Below are 24,617 nucleotides of genomic sequence, written 5' to 3' on the forward strand. Positions count from 1 at the left end.
ACGAGTGAAACCTTGTGGAAAGTGAGGCTGGACTCTCAACTAGTAGCGGTGTAATAGCGCCAGAAGTTTTGCAGATCGGGAAACCCTCGCTAGAAGTAATCGAAAGTGCCGAAAAATTCATCCGGAAAACCTCACGTGGTACACGCGTCAAACTTTTTTACTTTACTTTTGGGATAAAAATAAGGAAAATCAACGTACTTGTGAAAATGAAAACTTTTCGCTTTTATTTTCGGCTCAAATGAAAATTATTTTTGTTGGCTTTATTGAAATTGTTTGCGCTACCCAAAATTAAAAAAAAATCATTAGGAAACGATGAAAACTCGCTGAAATACAATCTTTTTTTTTCGCGCGCGTGGATTTTATGACGCTTACTCATTTTCACCCCTTTTGCAACACCGCTGCCGCGAAAATGGGCTTTTTTTTGTGAATTCATTTACAGCGCTAATTATTAACCGATGTTCATGAACTTAGAAGCTTAGAAATGCGTTGACGTGTTCGCTCATTTAACGCCCCGATTTCATCTTTAATTCATTACATTTTTTGCACGCAATATAATAATAAAAGAATTCCATTTGAGCTGTTTAAACAATATATAATTAAATAAAATTTCCTAGATAGCCAATTCAAAATGTTGTGATTAGAAAAAAAATCCGTTATTGATTCACAAAGAAACTAAGGCTATGAACGAAAACAAGTAAAAAAGTTTGACGTGTCTACCGCGTGTGGTTTTTCGGACGAATTTTCCGGCACTTTTGGTTACTTCAAGCGAGGGTTTCCGGACCTGCAAAACTTCTGACGCTATTACACCGCTACTAGTTGAGAGTCCGGTCTCACGTTCCACAAGGTTTCACTCGTGTACCATATCGGGTTTTTCGGAAGAATTTTTCGGAAATTTCGGTCACTTCTGGCAAGGCCTTTTCGACCTGCAAAACTTCTGGCGTTATTACAGCGTTATTATTTGAGGGCCAGAAATACCGTTTGGTGATGTACTAATTACGGGCCCGCCGTTTTCAAGCTCAAACGTTGTGTACCTTATCGATGCTGTTTTTTGTAGTCAGGTCTGGGACTATAACAGTACTTGCTATCAAGCAAGTATCGAAAATACTATCCCGGAAACGGTTCACAAACGATACCTAAGTCGGTTACGTAATAAAAAAAACACCAAAGAATCTTTCGTATAATGGTAACTGCCCGTTTGAAACACGTGGTCTCTATTGCGCAGAATCGTCACCGTACCAAGAACGGTCTTTTGATTGGTTGAAACAAACTTACTCTATTTAAAGTAGCTGTCACTCGCGGATTTGCTTGCGAAGTTTTGTGTTCTCCTCGGAAACGATAACATCAAATTACTGATATGTATTCGTTAAAGTTGTTTCTATATTAATAATAAAAAAAATAGGCGTTTAATACATTTTGATAAACTTTAAATACTGAGAAGCATCATAAAAATATAGTTTCTCATCGCTACTTTTAAAGTGTAGTTTTTAAAAATTGTTAGGTATCACTATTATTAAAGGTTATTAAACATTATTAACTGTGAATTTAAAATCGTTCCCAAATATAAAGAAGAGTCATACGAACTTCTAACCCCGATGTTTAGCCTAATCCGTAAGAATACACGCGTGTCCATATAATAGAATAAATAAAAAAGTATCAACCATTAACCGCAAATTAAGAAACTGGGTAATTGTGAAATTCAAATTGAAGGAGTTTTCATACATACCTTTACTCCCATGTTAATTATTTCTTAAATTCTAGCATAACTACAAAATTGTAAGATCCAAACATAAAAATTGACGGACTTTAAAACAACTTCTCATTTCCTTGTTCACACCTTAAGAATCGAATTTTCAAAAATGCTGAAATATGTAATTATTATTTTTTAATGTTTAGTATAACCACAAAATTGGAAGTCCCAGAATTCCAAATTAACCACCTTTTTGTGTTGAAAGATCCTAAAATATTTCCTTAGTAGGATCTTATGTTGTAAATGAAATTCACTGTGCAAATTTCATGATTGAAGCTTTAGTAGTTTTGGTTCTTATGATGAATCAGTCAGTCAGGACAATCAGGTATTTTGCGAGTTATTCATATTTAGATGATGATACCAAAGAAATCACAAAAACATTCACGGTTTTTTCGACATTCAGTAAATATCTTTCAAATAAAGCTTCACTGCAGGTTTGTGTTAACAGTTGTGGAAAACAACATAATCTTCCGATAATTTCTTGCATTTTTATCATGTTTCTATTACAGCATTTCCAAGAAGTACTTTTACCCATCCGTTTTTTGTTAACTACTTTCCATACTCTTTGTTTCTCAGTGATCATTTTCCTAAGAATATCTTATACTTACCTTGAGTGAGGACCTTATGTAAATGCAGACAAGTTTATGTAGCGAGTGTGCAAAAAACTAATGCCAAAATTTCAAGAGCAAATAGCTAAAGATACACTAATTTTCTAAAAATCAGTTTTATTTTGATGGAATCCAGCACTCAGGTATCGAAAGTCCTACCACTATAACAACTACAATGGAGTCGCTTTTAACCAGGTACATCTACGTTTTACACTTTTCACATGAAGTCTCACGCGCAAAATGGGTAAATTTAAAATCTAGAAATCTATGACGATTTTACCAGCTGCCAGAAAGATTAAATTCAGTTTAAAGGAGATCGCTACCTTATACTGATTCAGGAAAATTTCCGGAATGAAGATATCGAAAAAATGTTCAGTTTTCAGCAGTGTGCTTTTACAAAATATGTTGAAATCGCTCTTCTACACACTATTATTGGAAAGTAAACGTGAAATTGCTGCATTTAAATTCATTTATTGAAATCACCCTTGATTATTGATGAATATTTTAGTTAGTTAGACAATCTATTGTTTACAAAGTGCCCAAGGCGTAAATAAACAAGCTTACTTCATTCCTAGATACTGAAAATATCGTAAGCAATTAAATTTTCATAGATTTTTTATTTGTAAACTCAATTAAATGAAAAATATAATTATCGAAAAAAACTAAAGCACATTATAAAAGCTTCATTATAAAATCAACTCTCAACTAAAATTAAAGTGATTAAAAAATCACCCCCGTCATATCTAGAATACAACTAAAGAAGAAAATATCATCAAAAGCTTGGGATGATTTTTATGATTCTTACGTGTTCTTTTTGCAGACTGTATTTTTATCAATATCTGTTTATTATAAAATATATTTATTGATTTAGATATAGAGATATTAATGCTTTTAAATGTTCTTGATTTTAGGTCTCTTCTTTAAAATTTAAAAGCATTAATATATGAAAAGGTCTAAGAAATAAGAAATTAAAGATATAGAGATATTCATTTCATTATTTTCTTTATTTTTTAATTCGGTTTTCGAATAAGGCGTTTTTCAAATTATCATTCAATTCAGAGTAACTGCACTGCTATTTTTGGCTGCATGTTGTTTGTTCTCTTCTAATCTGATTCTTTTGTCAAGTGGCTCTTGGATGACAAATGACAATTGGAAATATCCAGTTATACAGTCTTCAATTAATCAAAATGTGTGGAAAAGTACAATTATTCAATACCTTCGCGTGTCAAGCGATTCCAAAAAGGTTTCTTCTATTGTTCTACTTTAATTCACATCAAAATATCAATATTCAGTGTTTTAGGGTGCTTTATTTCTGTGTAAAAATAGATTCCACTTATTTTAATTTGAATTTAAGACTGGATATCAAAAATACGTCTAATAACATTATTAATTTTTGATTGGTTTGATTAATAAAAATTCCTATAGTAACCAGAATAAATATTCCAATTAATCAATATTTCTATCAAAGTCAATTTGAATATTGAATTTTGAATTCCATGAGTTTAAAAATTTTTACAAGCCTTAATAATATCAAAATTTTATTATTGTTATAAATTTATAAATATTTCTTATATTGTATTTGACTATAATTTCAGTCCCAGACGATGAATACATAAGTATTCGAAAACTCGGAGAATATATTGAAGTTAGTCCACTTCGGTGTTTCCTTGCCACGTTCCCAATAAAAACCTACTCATAATATAGCTGGCAAAGACTTCTTTACAATTCACATACAAATATGGGATACTTCCAAACTATCTCAAGAACTTCTGGTCAATTTAAAATCAAAATGAAAATGGCGAAGGAATATAACAGAAGACGCTTTCTACTACAATGTAGAAAAAAGAACATTCTTCCCACCTATCTACAGAATAATATCAAGCATATTGAAAAAATACTCATACGCCAAGAACAAGAGACCAACAAACTTGAAAATGATCTCTCACAATTCAAAAACCAAATAATTGATACAACAAATTCATTCACTTTTGAAAATTTTTCGAGCAGACAACAAGTTATTTATAATAAATTATTTTTTAAAATTAAAAACAAACAAAAGAATAAACTTAATAATCTTATTAACAAAAAAATCAATTCAGTTCTTAAAACCCAAGATAATTGGATTAAAAATATTTCAAATACAGAGCTACCTAAGGATATTTTAGAGTTTCTATCGTTAGGACCTAAATTCAGTATTGAACATATAATTACTAAATATATTTCAATCAAAACTAGTTAGCCAATATTGATTACATATCCTCTTTCATAAAAAATGAACAAGAAAGAAATGTCGTTATAGCGAAAGCAACCAACATTTTAACTAACCACATTCATGAATCGAAACAATAATACATCATACAAAGAACTTAATAATGATCCAACTCTAAAAACAACTAGTAATTGTAACAAATTAATAAAAAAAGTTTTTAACAAAAAAAAATTGACAAAGAAACCCAGAAGAAATTAACAAACTATAACGGTATTTCTGCTAAATTCTACTATTTACCAAAAATTCATAAACCTACTCTATCAGCTAAACCTATTGTAGCATCAATTAACACTCCCATCGAACCCCTTACTAATTGGTTAACTGAAATTTTGACTAAATCTTATGATTATCACAATGATTATTATATAAACGACTCGTTTAAAATCAAAGAAACTTTTAATAATATGATATTACCACCGAATTATGTATTGTTAGGATTGGATGTAATATCCCTATTTAGTAATGTACACTTAAATATATGTCTTACAGCTCTACAACATAAATGGAGCAATATAAGTGAAAATTGCAAACTTAATAAAGAAACTCTGTTAGAATTAATTACATTCATTTTTAACAATACATATTTCTCTTATAATAATAAAAATTAACAAAAAAATTTTGAAACACCAATGGGGTCTTCAATATCCCCTATATTAACAGATTATGTAATGGATTATATCTTGGACTTAGTAATATTTGTTTTACCCTTCAAATTATTCTTCGTTAAAAAGTATGTAGATGATATAATTTTATCCCTTCCATACAATGAAATTGGTAATTTATTATTTTACTCATTATATATATATATATATATATATATATTTATATATATACATCTAACCTAACCTTACAGCACAAATTTCAAAAATAATAATAATTAGTCTCCAACTTCGCCTACCATCATTTTTTCTCCCCATTCCTCCACTCCTCCAAAACCATTGTGACTGTCTCTGGACATTTCTTTTTCAGGCTACTTTTTTCACCTTTTCACCTCTCTCTTAAAAAAAAAACAGCTTTATGGCATATCATATCCACTCTCTACTGTTATTTTGCCTACGTGTTCCAGCTAACTTCTTTATTAATTACTCATTTCCAGGATCCATTTCCTCCACACATATTTCTTCCCATACTTTAACTTCAATCTCGGTCTTTTGTGTGAGTATCTAGGATTAGCATCTGATGGTCAAATTATAATTCTGTATATTCGGATCTTTGCTTATTTTTAGAGTTCTTTCGATTTAAATGAATTGCTAAGATCTCCTTTTGTTTCGGTTCCTCTGGAAAACCTTCTATTCATCCTTTATGTTAATTGGTAAAACAAACTTTTGACTCTCTAGTAAAAAAATCAATAGTTTTATTTCCATATATTTTCATTATCTACTAATTCAAGCTCCATTTTAAACATGGAAAAGAAAAGTGACATCATCAATATACGTAATTACCTCATGTTTATAAGGGTATGTCTATCCTTCAGTATGAAGTTCAGTTTTTCTTATATAATAATTTGGGGGTTAATTTCATCAACTCAACTAATTTTTGTAGAATTAGTTTGTCCAATGATTCACTTAATTTTGATTTTAAAAATGGAGTCGTCAACCTGTCTAAAGTCGATAAACAGTAGATATATAGCTAACTTTTGTTGTATGAAACTCCTTTGATACTCTTCAATTTCTTTGTTGTAAGCATATTACGAATAAAACTGGTTAATACCTCACGAGTAACGTCGAATAAATTCATTACTCTATAATTCTTACAATAATATCTTTTTTGCGAATTGGGCAGATGATAATAGAGGAGAGGATAATACGTATTTGATTGCTGTTTTTTTTTTCATAATACTGCTCCTTACCCCATCAGAACGTCACCTGTTATAATAATACTTCGTTGTCTGATGATTGATCTATGTCTTTCGAAACAAATTCAACAGATGAAGATATTTATGATATTAATGAAGAGACTATTGATGCATCTCTTTTCTTAGAACAGCGAACAGAAATTCTGCAAGAAGAAGAGAATGAAGAAGAAGAAATAATTGTCGAAGTAGAATTAGACAATCATGTTATATAATGACATGTAGAAAAAAAATAACCTATTCCACTTTAATCATTAGCAATATTACTATTCTTTCAATTAATAGGATATGATCTGATAAAACTTTCTTTATTACCATAGATCGTGGAGTATACCTACTGAGGAAACCACGTTAAAAAAAATGCGCAAAGTACATTACCTCATAGGTGGTGCGGAAATGTGTGCATATTATGTAAAATATGAATTTTCTAATGATTAAAACCGCGATATCTCACGAATGGTGAGTCGTAAGAGAAAAAGGAACTGGATCATTTTTGTAGAGAATTGTATGATCTACAACTTTTGCCTGATCTACTTTCACGATAATACTTACTGTTTTCGAGAAAAATGGAAAAAATCTTAATTTTGTACTTCTGACCTTAATAAAATTTTTTGCAGAAGTAGGATCGAAGGGGACTTTTGACATTTCATTTATAATGGTGTATTTAATGTCTCTGTCAGTTTTCAGCTCTATACAAATTTTGCCTAAGTCAAATGTCTATTTTTACTGGAATATTGTTATTTTTAAGTTTTAGTCTTCTTATGATTTTTATGTTTTTTTGTTCCGTCAGTATAATCTACGAATTTGGCAATCCTAATAATTCATCATATCTTTATCCGTAACTCTCTCTGTACCTCTTAATTCTTGAGTTCTCTTACATCAAATCTTATCACCTCTTTATTATTCTTGTTTTTAAATGTAGGTATTCATTGTTCCACTTCTAATATAACTAAGAAATGGCAAAACCAACAAACGATAGCGTCAAACGTTATACTAGCAATTAAAGAGGCTTGAAAGTAAGATAATCCACTCGAAAATGGGAGTCGCTTTCAGTAATTTTCGAAACTCAATGAAAACATAAGAGTTGATGGAACAAAAAATATGTAAGAAGATAACGAAAGTCATTTGATAGAACTAGATTTCCAATTTGTTTTAATATTATATTTCAAATTTTCATATAATTTATATTAGTTTTGGTTTGATTTGAATGTCACACGTATATAAAATAAATTTAGATGTCTTTGTATACTTCTTCTTTAAGTGAAATGAAAATTTCCTGCCTCATTTCAAACGTACGTGACAAAATATCATCACGAAAGAACCATCGTGCAATTACAATAGTACAACCAAGACGAGTATTCAGCTTCCATATTCTCACACAGTGTTTTAAAAAACCTTGCTTTCAATGGTCGAGATTTTATGTAACTTACACCACACCTTATCCAGTACAGGACTGAGATATTTTGACTCTATTACGAGGGAGGAAAATTGACTTTTCATAAAAAAAAGTTACTTTACTATGAAAAATATTTTACTTTCCAAAATAATAACTATATATACTTAACAGCGAGTTTCCAATTTTTTTAAAACCATTCAAAAAATAAATGTTTCGCAAAATACGTGTTTGTCTCCGCCTCTATCTGTCTGAAATCGCTCTCCACCCAGTGGGAGCAAGAACAGGTAAAAATGGCAGATTAAGCAATAAATCAACTCTGATTTTCTGATGCAACATATGCAGTTGGTTTTTCTTCGGCTTCTAAACATTTCAGCAATTAAGGATATATTGGTCAGTTATAGTTCTCCGCTTTCAACACAAAGAACTTATGTTACATCTTTAGGTACCCAAAACTGTTCTTATTAATTAAAAAAAAAACGGCTTTTACTTTTCTGGGAGTAAGATCCTCCGATGGTCTCCATTGTTTTTACTTAACTTTCATTTCTAGTGCAATGTGGTGCAATATATTTCCAAATTTAGTTGCATTAAGTTTGAAGATGTTCAAACATTCGTTTAAATTTTTACTTCTAGCATGTTTTTGATCAGCTGCGGCACCAACTTTGTAGATAACTTTTGCATATGTAAATTTTTATGCAAAATATTGCAGACTCATTCGGTTGAAATATATATTCCAAGAGCTATCACATATTACACGATTGCTAAGTACGAAATTTATTAACTTTTTTTTAAAAAAGTTATTATTGTCCCGGACCTTCAGCACCATCTATGATCATACGTACAGATTTAAAATAACATATAATAGTATATATCGTAATATTTTTACTCTTTTCTGCCAACTTGAATAAATTCAAAATTTTGTCTTATGTTCATATCCGGATAATAAAAATTAACGATTTTATCTTTGATTTGCGGTCTGAGGAACGGAGTCTATTATTCCAGTGGAGTAAATAAATTAGTTATTTAATAAAAATTCTCTGCCTTCAGATGACGTAGAATTAATAGAAAAATTTATCGATTGAAAACGTCATTCTGAATTAATCTGAAACGTCATTAATACATGTTCTCAACTGTTTTCTGCTTAACAAATTTATGTAATAGCACCTAGCCGAAATAGTTCATAATACGATCAGATATTGTGATCATGTATATATAAATTATATTAAAAAATACTAAAAATATGCTATTAGAGTTAATCGAACGATGGAGCAAAAAATAATTCTTAATATAAGATCAATATGACGAGAAAATTAAAGTCCCTGTTCCAATAGCGTGGGGTACATTTTTTAACTATCTTGTGTTTCGAAATAAGATAAGTGAAACAGTATATTATTAATATTGAGCACCCCACGCCTTTAGAACAGTGAAATTAATTTTCTTTACATTCATTTTATTCTCATATTAATTATGTAAAATTTATTACATACAGATACAAATAACGTAGTAAAAGCAAGATATAATTTGATAATTTATTATGTACTTCATAACTTATTTATTTTTTACTAAAATAATTTGATAACTGTTGAGTAAGTCATTGCATGTGCTAAGGGATGAACCTATCCCTTTAATCCTCCCCAGACCTATTTATAAATCAAAATAATTATTTATTATGAAGTTATATTGTAACATATTATACCAGGAATCACAGTGGAACTTGACAAATCTCAATTTGTTAAAGCAGTCCTAGTCCTAGTAAAAGCCTGACTTCTCAGTTCAAAAATGGATCGGGTAGAGCCATAAGCGGTGATTAATTTTTTATGTTTTTTTTAAATGAGTTGGTCCCAACGCAATTTCACAAAAATTTTGGCATTTACATCAGGGGATCTGTAGTATTATATCATAGTGAACAGAGGATGGTGTCGTGATTTTAAATGTGGTGGACTATTAGGCAAATAGTTAAGGATTATGGTCTCTCATACCATTTAGTACATAATATACTCACTACCGAACTGAACATGACAAAATATCTGCACGAAAGAGCGGAGTGTAGTCAACACAAAGAAAATTTTCTCCCCAAATTAGTAACAATGATGTACATAGTGTAGTACATGAGCCTCATATGGTAAATAGACTACACTCATAAAAATCTTAATGCACGCGTCAGTGATATGTCTCATCAAGCATTACATAAAGTTTCAACTTTCTGCTTCGATTCATTTTATTATAATAGAGCTGGAATGACTACTCAGTCAAGTTATTTAAAAAAATTGTTGGTTTAAGTTGGGGACGAGAATCATTAGAAGATGACTCACTTGCAGGAGGTCGTGTAACGGTGTAACTACTAGAAAACATTAAAAAAGTTAGTGGAAGAAATTAGTCTAAGTGACAGGAATATAAAAACAAAAGAAATCGCATCGGAACGGCATCGAAAAGGAGAGTCCAAGAAAGCGAAGGGCACAAAAAGCTCCAAAAAAGTGATGACTACAATATTTTGGGAGTGCGAGGATATCCTTTCGATTGATTGGGGAGTCAAATAAAATCTTACTAAGGTAGTTGAGTCAAAAAATCATCGAAAAAAGATGCGGAAAAATCGTCTGATGTGTGCACTTGCTCCAATCCACACTGCTTCGCTTTCCAAGGCTATTGTAAAGGAATGAAACTTCACAGAAATTGAAACCCTGATCTGGTTCCGTCTGACTATTTCTCTTTTGCAAAGCTGAAGACCGAGTTGAAAGTTTTAACAGCAACGATGGAATTTAACAGGCGGTGTAAAACATTTTGACTCTAAAGATGCATTATATTTTTATAGTGACATGAAAGCATTAGTCAGACTTTCTGAAAAGTACCAAAATGTAGAGTAAGGAGTGGAGTCATCGAAAAAGTTCATCAGGTAAGGTCATGTTACAGCAGTTGAGATGCTGAGGGCATAATGTGAATAGATTATATGCAGCCACAATTGCGGGTACAAGGAAGTCATAATTACAGGTACTTATTATGTCCATTTAATTACGAGAGCTAATGAGACAAAAACGGAAAGAAAGTAGAGCAAAGTTGTTCTTCTTTATCAGAATATCGTATCTTAGTCCATCTCCTCATTTTTCCAAGACTTGGCCCCAGCGATCAACGGCTGTTTCCAACACTCTTCGGTAACAGATTTTGTTGTAGAAACGGTTAAACAATATGTTGTTGACGTAAGCAAAAATGTAACCTTAATGACTATATTTAAAAATGAGAATGATATCTTTGCAAAATTTTTATTGTAAGAGTAAAGGAATCATTTTATTTATTATTTTATCGAGATTATTATTTTATCGAGATAATTATTTTATCTTGATGCAGTTTTTGTTATTTTGAAAACTGTGTATTTAAATTAAAGATCCGATCCTCAAGATCTTCTAAGACTCATTCTGTTGTGATTGTCATACCGTGATATGGATGACCCAACAGCACAGCCATCAATTTTCTTTTCATTCCGTTTTAAGTATGTTTGTGCATTCTTGAATTTCAATCACCAATTTTTACTAGTTTATGTATGTCAAATACTAAGAAAATTTAGATGGTAGGTAGAATTATCTATATAGATCTGTTCGAGGCTCACAATGTTACTTAACACTTGACTGAATAATTATTCGAGTTATATCAAGTGTACGTAAATTACATTTGTCAATCTTGACGATGTAAGCTGGTTCCATAAAACAATGGTCGATTGAATCGTAAGCACATTGAAATTGTAAGTTATATTTAGTTACTTGTTAATGTAATATTCTCACGAAACGCTCACGCGTTGTTTGAAATCTTACTACTAATATTATTAATATTATATCATTTATTTTCCTTTAAAAAACTATAAATGCTTATTTTAAAAACTTTTTGCTTTGATGCGGTTACCAATTAATTCACTTAGAACGACTCTCTGTACTCTCTTGATATATATATATATATATATATATATATATATATATATATATATATATATATATATATATATATATATATCTTTGTTGTGTTTAATAATAATGATCTAAGTCGGCCCTGCATCCGGTCAATATCAAAGTTTATAATACTGCCTGAATTTGTTATGTATATTAATCCATACCTATTGACATTAATTAAATGTAATTTATCATTATAGTTATTACGTAAAATAATGCGTGATTATTGGAAAAATGGATTATGAGAGAATATGACATTATTTATAAGAAACCTTTTAAAAAACATATGTATACCGTAAATCTTACTGACAATTGGATAATGGAAATACCTGATGCTCTCAAAAAAATACTTAGACCAAATGAAAAATTCGCTATACATGTATCCCACCCACGAATTTCGACCCTTTATCTGTGATTACTTCAAGAAAACTTTTAACTCGACCGTTAAGGCTATAAGTTACTACAAGACATAGAAGAAGAACAAAGACCAATAGACTGTGTAAAACAATATCATACCGAATATCACAACGGCATAGTCGAAACTTATAAACATTTGAAAAATCAATTTTATTGTCCAGCCATGCAAACTACTATTACTAATTCATTAACCAATGCTAGATTTGCTTAAAAAATAAATATGAACGACACCTATATAAATTACCTCAGTTAGGCCCATTATTGGGACAAAAACCTTTCGACATAATTCACATTGACTTGTTCCATTGTAACAAAAATTATTACCTATCGATTGTAGATTCATTTAGCAAACATGCTCAATGCTATAAAATTTCTGATAAAATTTCCGAATCAATTCTTAGCAAGCTAAGACATTATTTCTCTCACCACAATTACCCGAAAAAAATTGTTTGCGATGATGGCATTTAATTCTGCTGTAATTAAAGAATTTATGAAACTCCACAAAGTTGAAATACATTTCACAACAGTCAATAACTCATCTTCTGTTGAACGATTCCATTCCACCCTTATAGAAAAACTTACGAGAACAAAATCCAGATGATCCCTTAGATGATACTTTCACACATGCAATTTTAATTTATAATCAATCAATCCACAATTCCACTAACTTCTCACCTTTTTCAATTCTCTATGGCCCCTATACCGAAGAAATACATTTCGATTTTGATCTCCCGCTATACGAAACATAGAACCAAAAAAATAAAGACGAACTCCAACCGTTCATAATAGTTCATATAATAAAGAAAAACGACAGAAAATTCTAGACAAACAAAATGAAAATACTGAACCAATTCCTGTAATCGATCCCACTAGTTCTGTCTACGTAACTATAAGAAAAAACATCGACCTCAACTAAGCTCTCCATATTCTAAACTACATCCAAAAAAACAAATCAAAACTAAAATTGTTGGTAAGACCGACAAACAAAACACAACAAGTACTCACTTAAAATTCGCAAAACGACTTCGTAACGTAAAGAAAAAGAATATCTCATCTTTACAGGACGACCTTATCCCTGGGACATCTGCTCAAGATACAAGAAATCCCCAATAACGGCTATTATGTAGAAGACATAGGCAAATCAAACGAGATAAATTATTATCATAGACATATTTTACTTAATTTAGAAAAATTAACTGATTCTTTAGAAACGACTCCTAATGACCTTTTCGATTCATCTTTAGAAAATGGACCTTTGAAATTTCAATATAATCAACTTTTAAACGAACCAAAAAATAATCTTCATAAAATGACCCGTAAACATAAAATAATAGTAAAATAATTGTGGCTGCAGTAAACAAGTTATCATCCGTTATCATTCAATGGATACGTTATACTTCATAATGAAATACTAAACCTTCAAACTATAAACGAATTCCTTTTGAAACTGATTCGAACTATAACTTCATCCCAACAAGACCTTTCGAATATTGAACTCTTTACTTTAGATGAACTAGGAACTTTAAAACAAAAATTATTAGAAGCATATGCTCGAAATGCCCTTTTAATCAGTGACGAACATCTCTATCAATTAATTGAAGCTTCTAAATCATTAGTTTGCTTTACCACCAAGACAATGCTCATAATTCTGAAAATACTCATCCTTTATCCTCATTCTTACTCTACATCTAGAATCTACCCAATTCCCAATAATGATCACATTATGATCCTGCCACCCGCACATTACTACGCAAATAATAAATGGTACGAAATCAGCACCAGCTTAGCTGAACACATCATCTGTACGAAACGTATAAGATCGCAATGCAAAATCCCGAATATAGAGTATTGCACCAAGTCAATCACAACAGAGAACTTTTCACAAGAAACCAGCAAAGTAATTCTATTAGGAATAGTTCATCCAACCATAATTCAAAACCAAGACATTAGGAGAAGTAGCATCTTAATGATAAACAGCCAATTACTTTACAAAGAATACGATACAATAAGAAAACTGTGCAAGAAATTACAGTGCAGTAGTCCCAATCAAGCTGCATCCGAAGCACGAAATTATGCTGGAAAAACTCCAAATTCCAGAGACGCATGGACAAGATCAACCCATTGAACCAATTCCACTCCTGCCACAATTTTCTGCAGGACTCAGTATTGTTTCCTTAATTACAATTTTGATTATTTTAGCCATTTCAATAACAGTCTCTGTAAAGAAACGTAAAAGAATTCCCAGGTTCTTATATGGTCCCAAACTATAACCCACTCAAATCCAGATTCTCCAACATTTGTTGTCAGAGACTTCGAGAACGAAGTCTACACCAAAGGAGGGAGGAGAAATGTGAAGAAAGGTCCCCGACACTGCCACACGATCAGCGGATTCCAAAGTGCAATAAACAATATTCTCATAGTCAGAATACGTATCAAATAAATATAAGTTCATTGCATTAAATTCGAGTTCTTTCATTGTTTTGTTACTGTTCATTGTTAAAATATTGATTTGTCTGTAAAGTTATTTTCTGTAGAAATTATAAGTCGTTTATTGTAAATAAAAGTACTTTTTAAAAAAGTTGAAAGTGCATTTCGTGATATTAATTAATTTTGAAGATTTTTAAAAAGGCCAACAATAAGGGGAATGTCATCAATCTTTGGTGTTTTGGTTGGTCATCCCCTTCGAGAGCAACAACGTGTAATAGGTATGTAGAATTTAAGAGACGAACGAAAATATTAGATGGTGAACCTCGTCCTGGTTGACTACCCAGTGAGATTATCTCAATGAAGCTGTGATTATCAAAGATAATCATGTGACATATGACGAAATTAAAGATTTTCGGCGTCCGCATTGAAATATGTTAAAGATCATTCATGTCCATCCAAACTATGTTGAAAATGAGTGCCTATTTGTAAACTAATGCACGTAAAGCATATAGAGTGGATTGGGCTAAATTGGTGATGGACGTACGAAAAACATCGTTACGGGTGATGCGTCTTGTATCGCTACAATCTTAAAACCAAAAAGTAGTCGATGGTTTGGAAATGAACTGCCTCGACGGTCACGCAGCGTTGGAAGAAGAATGGAAGCTGCGTTTTTTCCCAAAAAGCGTTTATATCAAGGTAATTGTAGTGGAAAATATATAGTGGGAATTTTCGATAGAATTAATACACAGCATCATCACAAAGTGCCGATTCAAGTTTTTGAAACTTGGTTTCATGGAATGAGTATACGTATAGAATTTAAGTGAGATATTTTTAGTATCAGTCATTTTTCTTATATCATTTACATACATTTGACGTACAGTCAGTTAGGATACTTATATAACAAAGACTACTCTAGTTATTGGTAAATATGGAGGAAACAGAATTTTGATTGCTAATTGAACATAATTTTTTATATAATTATATGAATATGTAGACATGGTTTCGTATATTCCATTTCTTCTTTGATTTAGCTTTGCTTCTACAATTCTTTTAAATTATTCAACACTTTATTTCACTTAAGGTTTATCAATTTGTTCTTTATCCCATTCTATTTTTTTTGGGTACTTCTACATTCATCCGTTCTATTGGACCTCTTGATTTTAATTTGTATACAATTGAGGTGCCTATTATACTCAGGTGATACTATTTTCATGTCGTCTGCAAAAGACTTTCCTTCAAGGAAGTGCAAAGATGTAACCACTATTAAAAGTCACGATCACTGAACTTGTGAAAGTATTTTTTTTATTGACGCACCTTTCTGTCATTCATATTAAATCAATTTTGGTCAGAGACTCATATATGTTGGTATAATCCATAATAATCTTTAAGTTTCAATGAAATTTTGACATATATATGTAGCTCCAAAAAACACAAAACAAAGAAATCGTACAAGCTTGATTGTTTGTTGACATTGTTGAGTTTTGAAAGATGATTCGGTTTGGAAATCGTTCTTCATAAATGCCCTATTGCTGAAGCTACTTATTGTTCCGATTCGTATTCCGTTTAGGCTACGAGAGCTCTCTTATCATATTCCTATAATGACTGGGGATTCGATTCCAGTAGTTCTATTAGTACACAATTATATTTAGATAGCAAACAATCTGAAATCTTGGATGATAAGATATAATGGTTGAAAGAATTCAAACTAATTAAAAATCATTCATGCGTGGATTGTATATCTATACATCAAAGTATATTAACGAGTTTAATTATTTATGGTTATTTATATTACTGAAATATAATTTTTAACACTGTTTGTTGATATTGATGGATGGTTTGATGCGGAAATAAATTTGTTTTTTAGTTTATGTTTCATGGAACTTTCATTACATTGCGCTTTCTTTCTACAACTGTGTTTGCAAGGGTCAAAACAATACTCCATAATTTCGCCCCGTAGAGCTATTCCCAATGGTAAAAGGAAGTCGTTTGTAGAAGAAAATATTTCCTACTCCCCTATTCATATGTCTCGAATGTATTTTCTGTAGGACTAATTGAGATAAAATTGACGGAGAGCTATAAATGTGGATAGATATATATTGCCAGCCGTCAGTTGAAGTTGGGGTTAATTTTCCCGATCGAATTTTTCTCCAAATTGGATAACAAAAGTTCTACTGATTAAAATCAACTTATTTTGGAAAAACTTAGCACAATTTTGAGAATGGTTTCAATATATAAACAATTTCGTTTGCACTTGAGAAAATGAATCTATTAGAAAGATTAATAGAGAAACAAATTAGCAGACATTTGCACTTTGAGTGAATATGTTCAAGGAAGTACCCAGAATTCATCATTTAAAAAGCCCGTCGTTAAATTGGCATTGTGTTTTCACAGAAGGCAGTTGCTTTGTGCTACTTTTTCTCAGTTCATCCCAGTGTATTTTTTGATTTTACTTTGGGTAAAAAGGCAGGAAGTTACGCCTTTGAGTTAAACGGAATCCAAAAATGGACGGTCAATAGTAAAAGTGACACAGACTTTCTTTTCCAACTAAAGTGCATTCGGAATTGTTACGAGAAAATAATCTGAATGATATGCAGGGTTTAATGAAACAAATTGATCGAAAACTAAAACAGATTTGGGATAAGAAAATTTATTCTCCAATAACGTATGATTGCGAAAAAATCTCCGATCAAAATCAAATCTCAAAACAAACCACAGTATTATCCTGATATGGACAATTTTGTTACTAAAATTACTCGATGGGTTTCCAGGCTACAGAAATCGTAAAGGCTCGAGTTAAGGGTCTAACATGTTGACTGTATAATAGTTTTTAACTGTATCAAACAATGGTTCCGTATTACAAAAAATAAAACTGGGTAAATGAAAAAAAAAAGGAAAAATCCATTTGTATAATTTGTTGTATTAATTGGATTATTGCTGCACATCCTTTTGGCATACTTCAAATTAAGTTTCTGATTGCAATTTGATCCATTTGTTACCATATTTCGCTTAGTCTCAATGACCATTCCTTTAGACCTCTAAATAGATACTGTAAAGCTCTAACTTGCTGGTTCAAATTGTCCCGTTTCACCAAGTTAAGACATGGCGAAGTCCAATCCAACGTATAGATAACTACTTCTTGGAGGTATTTTACTATTTTACAATATTTCTTTTCCGAAAATGGGCGTTTGGCATTACGTACAAGAGTGCTAATTGCATATCTATATAGAGTAATAAATTCTGGCGGCCTTTGCTGCTCTATCTTGACACCAAATATTGAAAATAATAGTTCCGTAATGTTTGTAAGGAGCTGTTTAATTTATTTTATGAAACACCTTCTGTTATTAGTTTGCTGAGACCCTAAGTAGTTGTACAATAGAAACATATCTGAGAAAATAGTTACATTGAGATAAAACAGAGCAGTTTTAAACAAAATAACAAACTTTGTTCAAATTTTATTAAATATATGTTTAATATACCAAAACAATTTGTTAATTATATAGTAAATGGAAGTAGAAGCGGTTTCTATAAAAATTGCTCGGTCAGTTAACTTTATGAATTCCCTGAACATTTTTTATAAATATGGTATTGGAAAAACTTTAACACTTTAACCCACTCACTTCCAATGTACCAGTGAATTTCAAGTTATAATTCAACAGTTCCAATTCCCTTTGTACTCTCTCGAGTATTCTACTCATTCAGTTGATCAGTACCAAAGCAAAAACGGAAGATTCGCGAAAATTAGACTTTTTAAACGATAATTTATTGAATTAATATTATTATTTGAGACAAGAAATAAATAAGAATCCAAAAAATGAGGAGTCTAAGGAATAAACAAAATGATAATTACAAAAAATGAAAAGTAATATTAAACAAAATTATCATAAGGGTTGGAATAATCTACTTTTATCAGCCAAACAATATCTTCATCTTTTTACAATCTCATAACTCTCAATTATTTAGCTGTGATTCTACCACAAATTTGATTATGTGTTCTTATCTTTTTTTTTTTTCAAAGTCATAGTCAGTATTATATTTCAAATAACCCCAAAGAACAAAAATCATTTAAATATGAATCTAGTGGTCTTACTAGAGCCAAATATTCGTTGAGTTAACATGAAGAGATAGAACTTTTATCCAAATATTCATTTTCCGTTAAATGTCATTAATTTAGAAAGGGCCTATTATGTAGATCCACAAAATTCTCGTCTAAGAGTAAACTTTTTGGTGATATTGAGCCTGTAAGTAAAGGCATGTTCAAGTGTTTACTTTTAGGAAACCAATATTTTACATTGAAAGAGTAATGTTTACGATGTATTGAAAGCGTAGATTCATCTGTAAAATATATTTTCGTTTGATAAGATCTTCAGAAAGAATTTCGTTAGTCGTTGTTAGCAATTCTCAATAGAAACCTCCCCACTCTTGTTTTGATAATGATCGTTTTCAAATCATAATAAGTAGGGTACTTGACAAGTAGAATGGGAATCCGGTGGAACAATTTTATAATTTACCGCGACAATCTATTCGCACTGTTAGATTGTAATGAAACTGGTTGTATTACGTGGTTCAGGAAAGGGGACTTGTTACGTTTAAAATGTATATCTTTTATAAATTAGTTTTATATGTATAATATTCACTTACATATAACATTGAGCATTTTCCTAATACTGTTATTCCTTATCTAAACAAAAACTAAAAATAAATTTTCACGCACACAAAATATCTGACTATCCAGAGTTAATGACTCTTCATATTAAAAACATGATAACAACACATTTAATCGAAGAGATAATTAAGCACAACAATCAAACTTAAATGATAAAAAGAACAAGTGCTCTCAGCTGATATAATTGTTCGGTTTATCAGTTGATACTAAATAATAATAATAATAATAATAATAGAATATGAAGAAGTATTTCCTGCAAACTATGAAATATTTGGTTTTACAGGTTGATAGAAAAGTATTATATGTTTCATGGTCAACAGTATAGTTATTCTGTTTAACTTTATCTACTGTTTTATTTATTATATCGGATTATTAGAATTTAGACGTTATTATATTTTAATACACATAAGTTTTTATGTGAATGAAGATTTTGAAGCATTTTCTATATCTTTTCATATTTATTAGTATGGAATCTAAATCTAAAAGGGGCATGAGATGAGAGTATTCAGATATAATGATCTCTGATAATAATTTTTTCGGTTATTAACACTTTATGTGCAAAAGAGTTCAACACCTCTTAAAAATGAAATGCAACGCCTATTATTTGCTAATGTGTCACATATAACTGAAATACATATTGTAAAAAAATTGTAATTTGATATTAAAATAATTTGTTTAAATGTATTTTTGAGTACTTCCAAAATGATATATTATTCTATTGCAGAACGAGTATTTTTTAAAATCAGATAGTGTGCAAGAAGAGGAATGTATTTAATTCAGCTTCATGGAGACAAGCAACTTTATCATTCACATAAGTTTTAAAGCTAGTGAGTATATTTCGTAAAACTAAGTCAGTCGCTAATCAAATCAAAGAACTATGAAAATATTGTTAGCACTGAAGCAGCATCTTTATGTTATGTTAATTTAGATCCCACAAGTACAAGAAAATTGGCTGAAGAATCTGATTTTTCGTGCACTACGGTTTTAAAATATTATATTTTTCATCTTTCCATGATACATTTCTTATAGATATACGACTACTGTTAATTGACATTACCACTCATAAAATAAATACTAATGCTTTTTATTTAATATTTGTTTTTTTCAGATAATTTTCCTTTTTCTTAAAATAAATCGACGTAATTGTTATTAATCAGATAACGAAAATGATAAGAGTATTCTAAAACACATACTCCCTCGAATTAAATGTGTGTGCAGAAATTAATGGTACCATCGTATTGTTAAACAATTGTTTGCCACAAAATTTGAACGGTTATTGTTATCGACATTATTGTCGAACTTAAGACACTGTAAGACAGTAGCTTATGAACGCTTCCTTGGTAACGGAATGAATGTAGAGGCTTTATTGAATGGCTTGCAAAATCCTCCAATGGTCTTTGGATTTATTTTTGTGGTATGAGCAAAATTTATAAAACGGAGCCTACTTCGTTGAAAGAGCTAAAACGACGAATAATACATGAATGCAATTTTGACGTTTGCTCATTATATAATGAAAATAAAACTTAACAACAATTATGATTATAATATAAATCCATCGGTCACTTACCACATGAATGTCAAAAAAAATTGCATATGATTTTTTTATCATTAACTAATACATTTCAAATTTTCAAGTTGCTATGGATTCAAATTATTTTTATTTACGTTTTATAAATTACAATGTTATTATAAGTAAATTGACTGTTATTATTGATATGAATACGATCCAAATGATAGATATTAGATTGAAAATAAAATAAATAGAGATCTCAAAACATAACAATATCAGGGTGCTTCTAACTTGCAACGTGCAAATTGCCTATTTCAACCAATTTAGGGACTGGGGAGTAAAACAAAATCTCTAAATATTTTTCTCAAATTTAAATGAAGATAGGAACCTTGAAATTGAAATATTTCAATTAATCAATATTTCTATCACACGTCGTTTTGAATATTGAATTTTGAATCCCATAAATTTCAAGTTTTTACAACTTATACGATTTAGTCACCTCAAATCTTAATTAATTATTTTCCAGAAAAGAGAAAAGCTCCGAAAATATATTAAAGTTAGTCCACTTTGACATTTAATTGCCATGTTCCCAATAAGAAAACGCATATATTTATATTTTTTTGTAATCTCTTTAGCTCCTCGTTATTAATAATAAATCTCCAAAAAACCCTATAGCTATTTGTCTCTCTAAATTTGTCTTTTGTCAAATTTTCTTACATTTTGTCCACAATTACATTTAGCAGTGGGCATAATCTTCCTTCTCTATTTCTTTCATTTTCAGCTCTTTCCATAATCTCTCCCCCTCTCTCTTTAAAATGATATTAAATTAAATTAAAATCTATGAATGCTAGATATATAGTTTTATCAACACAAATGTGTTGATAGAAATTTTGAAATGATAAAAGGTATTCAATGAGCAGGCAGGCAAAAGGACGACAGATTTGTTTTGGATTCCTAGACATAGGAGACTCAGAGGCAACCCGTTCCTGAGAGCCCTTCCTCACGGATTAAGGAACACCTAAACTGTGAGAAAGAGAGAAAAACAAAGCCTACTCAAGTAAAACAATCGCCTCAGAGTAGGCGGAAGAAATACTGCTGTTTGGATATGAAAGAGACTTGACCACATCACATATTCCATAAAGTAGTGAGACTGTATAACCTTTTTAATCGTAATTTGAAGTTTTTTCAGGTCAGAATTATATTTTTACGGTGGAAAACTGTCAAAAGTAAATAGCATTATAATGTTTCTTTAAAGAGTATCGGTGGCTACTCGGAACTAAAGTATCATATGAGCAAAGTGATTTTTATGTAAACAATTATTTATGAATACCATCCGGCTTCATCTATTCAACGGTAGTGGCCTTATGGTATATTATAATATTTTCTATGCTAAATGTTTGAATCTCCTAATTCTAAGTCTAGTCCATATACATACCTACCCTTTTCTTTTTTCCATTGTTTCTTCAAAACATGATAAGATTAATAGATTTTCTTCTGTGACCTGGATATTTCAATTTGCCCATTTTAACAACAGAATTTCTGTAAAAAAGTTAACCGTTACTAATTCTATTAGACACAAATAGTACTACTTTTATAGAAGATTATAGATTCAGATGTTTGCCATAACCTGTTATGTCTGTTTCAGGCTCAATAAAATTTCAATTGCTCCTGGAATGTAACGAACGGCTAATGAGAAGTTCATATTTTACATAACCAGTAAAATTAATTTGGTAAACAATAACAACTTCAAAGTGAAATTTGCGGTAAACCAATACAAATTGCTTATTTTGCGATGATTATAGTCGTATGTATTATTTTATCGAAGGTAAAATATAAAACGTGAGAACAAAATTATATGAATATGTCTGTAATAAAACTGAAATTGAGTTTAGTTCGCATTATTTTGGTTCAGTATAAACAAAGTAAAAGATACAGCATATATTTCTTATCCTGGCCCAAAGTCGCTTGATTTGGTTTAAAATTCTAAGATCGTGGTTTTACTATGAATTTACCAAAAAGCTCATTTGATTCAAAAATGTCAAGACAATGCTAATATTGGTAAAATGAATTAAAAACACAGTACCATCACCATTATGGAAATGGTGATGGTACAAAAATGTGGAGCATTCGACAAAGCGAGAATTAATTCAGTCTCCAAGTTCTCCAATAATAATTTAGAAAACTCAACTTCTCATGATTTCTTATGGTTTTACAAAACACCAATGCAGAATATGAGTATACCGAAATGCTATTAGTATATGGTTTTTGTTAAGGAAATACTCTGGAGTGTATATTTTGAAAGGTTTCCAATTCGTTGAACACCATGTCACCAAAAATTTGTGTTAAAACTATTCACATCCAGATCATAATAATAGTATATCACTATACTATGGTGTGATTGGTTAATCCAATATTTTTGACATAAATTATTAGAAGGATCAGAGTGTCTCAGACGAAGAAGTGTATCTTTGAAGATTTTGATCGTTTATCCTTATAAACAGCTGTGAGGCCTCCTTCATTTGGCAGAGATCGAATTATTTCTTTCTGATGATATAGGCTGTAGATCGCGTTCGAAGAAATAGATGTAGTGCTGCCCACGATATTTTCGTTTGGAAGAATCTCGAGGCTGTCGAGACGATACCTTACATTTTCCATGCGAAACAAGACGGGACTTTTAAAAAGTCTCCAGTCTCGGAAGAGAGTCTCGCAAAAATTTCGAAGTATAGCAGAAGAAATGGATTATATTAATCGATTATTTTAATTATCGTAAAATTTTTTCGAAAGATACCACGTTGCAACGCCCTTTTTTACAGCTTTTAGTCTACATGGTGGAATTTTAGTGATGACATGCTCTAGCGGTTACATTGAAATGTAAAAAGGGCCTCATTTTTTTTATGTTAAAATGCAAATCTACAAAAATTCGCAGTAATACAAAATCAATAGACATAAATTATTGATAAACAAAATTTTAACAAAACAAACTACATGGGAAAAATATGCGAGTTAATGACAAAGTGAAAAGTAAAACTGTTAAATGGGACCTTTAAGCCGACTAAAACTAAGTAGATGAACAGCTTATAATGGGCTTTCAGACAGCCAAAGATAAAATTCTAAAACACTACTAAAGAACAAATTGAATTTACACCGTAGTTTTAATTTTAGATCGTTGGCATAAATTAAATACTTTTGCCGCTACAAAGTAAAAAAAGAATTGAAGAAAATTAGCCTAAAAAAATTTAAGAATTTCGCAAAGGCTTTTTAAACTCATATTTTGATGCTTTATATAAGATGGCTTCATCATTATCGCATAGCCAAAAAATGATGAAGGAGTTTCAACAATATATTTCTTTGGCGTGATGTGATAAGACAATGGTGGAAGAACCATGACTATCAGTTTTCTGTGCTGAGTGCAATGGCGAGGGATTTTCTCAGCATTCAAGCCACATCTGCACCAATAGATAGGCAGATTTTTCGTGCTTCGTTAACCATAAGGAAACATTGGTATAGAATGAATAATAGATCAGCGAGATGATTTTTATTCTTAAATGACTGGGCGTAAAATTAAAATATTCATCATTAAATTAGATGAATTTCTTTTTTTTTTTGAATCCACCCAAACAATTCAGTTATGTATGTTGGGAAAATTATGTTCCATGTTTATTCCGTAGTACCGTAAGCAAATGATTTAAAAATTTGCAAATAATTCCAATTGATTAATTTTTCCATTTCCCAAGACACAATAATTATTACCACCGAATTTTGAAAAAAGAATCGTAGTATTAATAACTGAGATATTAGA

At 30.7% G+C, this 24,617-nt stretch overlaps 1 protein-coding gene across 3 annotated transcripts in view; it reads right to left on the reverse strand.

Moving 5' to 3' along the window:
- LOC130901278 (plexin-A4) overlaps positions 1-24,617 on the reverse strand; it is a 267,727-nt gene that overhangs the window by 172,726 nt on the left and 70,384 nt on the right. For 2 of the 3 annotated variants that reach the window (XM_057812565.1, XM_057812512.1), the window contains exon 2: positions 22,258-22,357. The exons of the other annotated variant lie outside the window; for it this stretch is intronic. The gene's annotated coding sequence lies outside the window, so the exon portion shown is untranslated. The remainder of the gene's footprint in view (positions 1-22,257; positions 22,358-24,617) is intronic. 3 annotated transcript variants of the gene reach the window in all.

The sequence above is a fragment of the Diorhabda carinulata genome, chromosome 1, assembly GCF_026250575.1.
Source record: "Diorhabda carinulata isolate Delta chromosome 1, icDioCari1.1, whole genome shotgun sequence".
NCBI lineage: Eukaryota > Metazoa > Arthropoda > Insecta > Coleoptera > Chrysomelidae > Diorhabda > Diorhabda carinulata.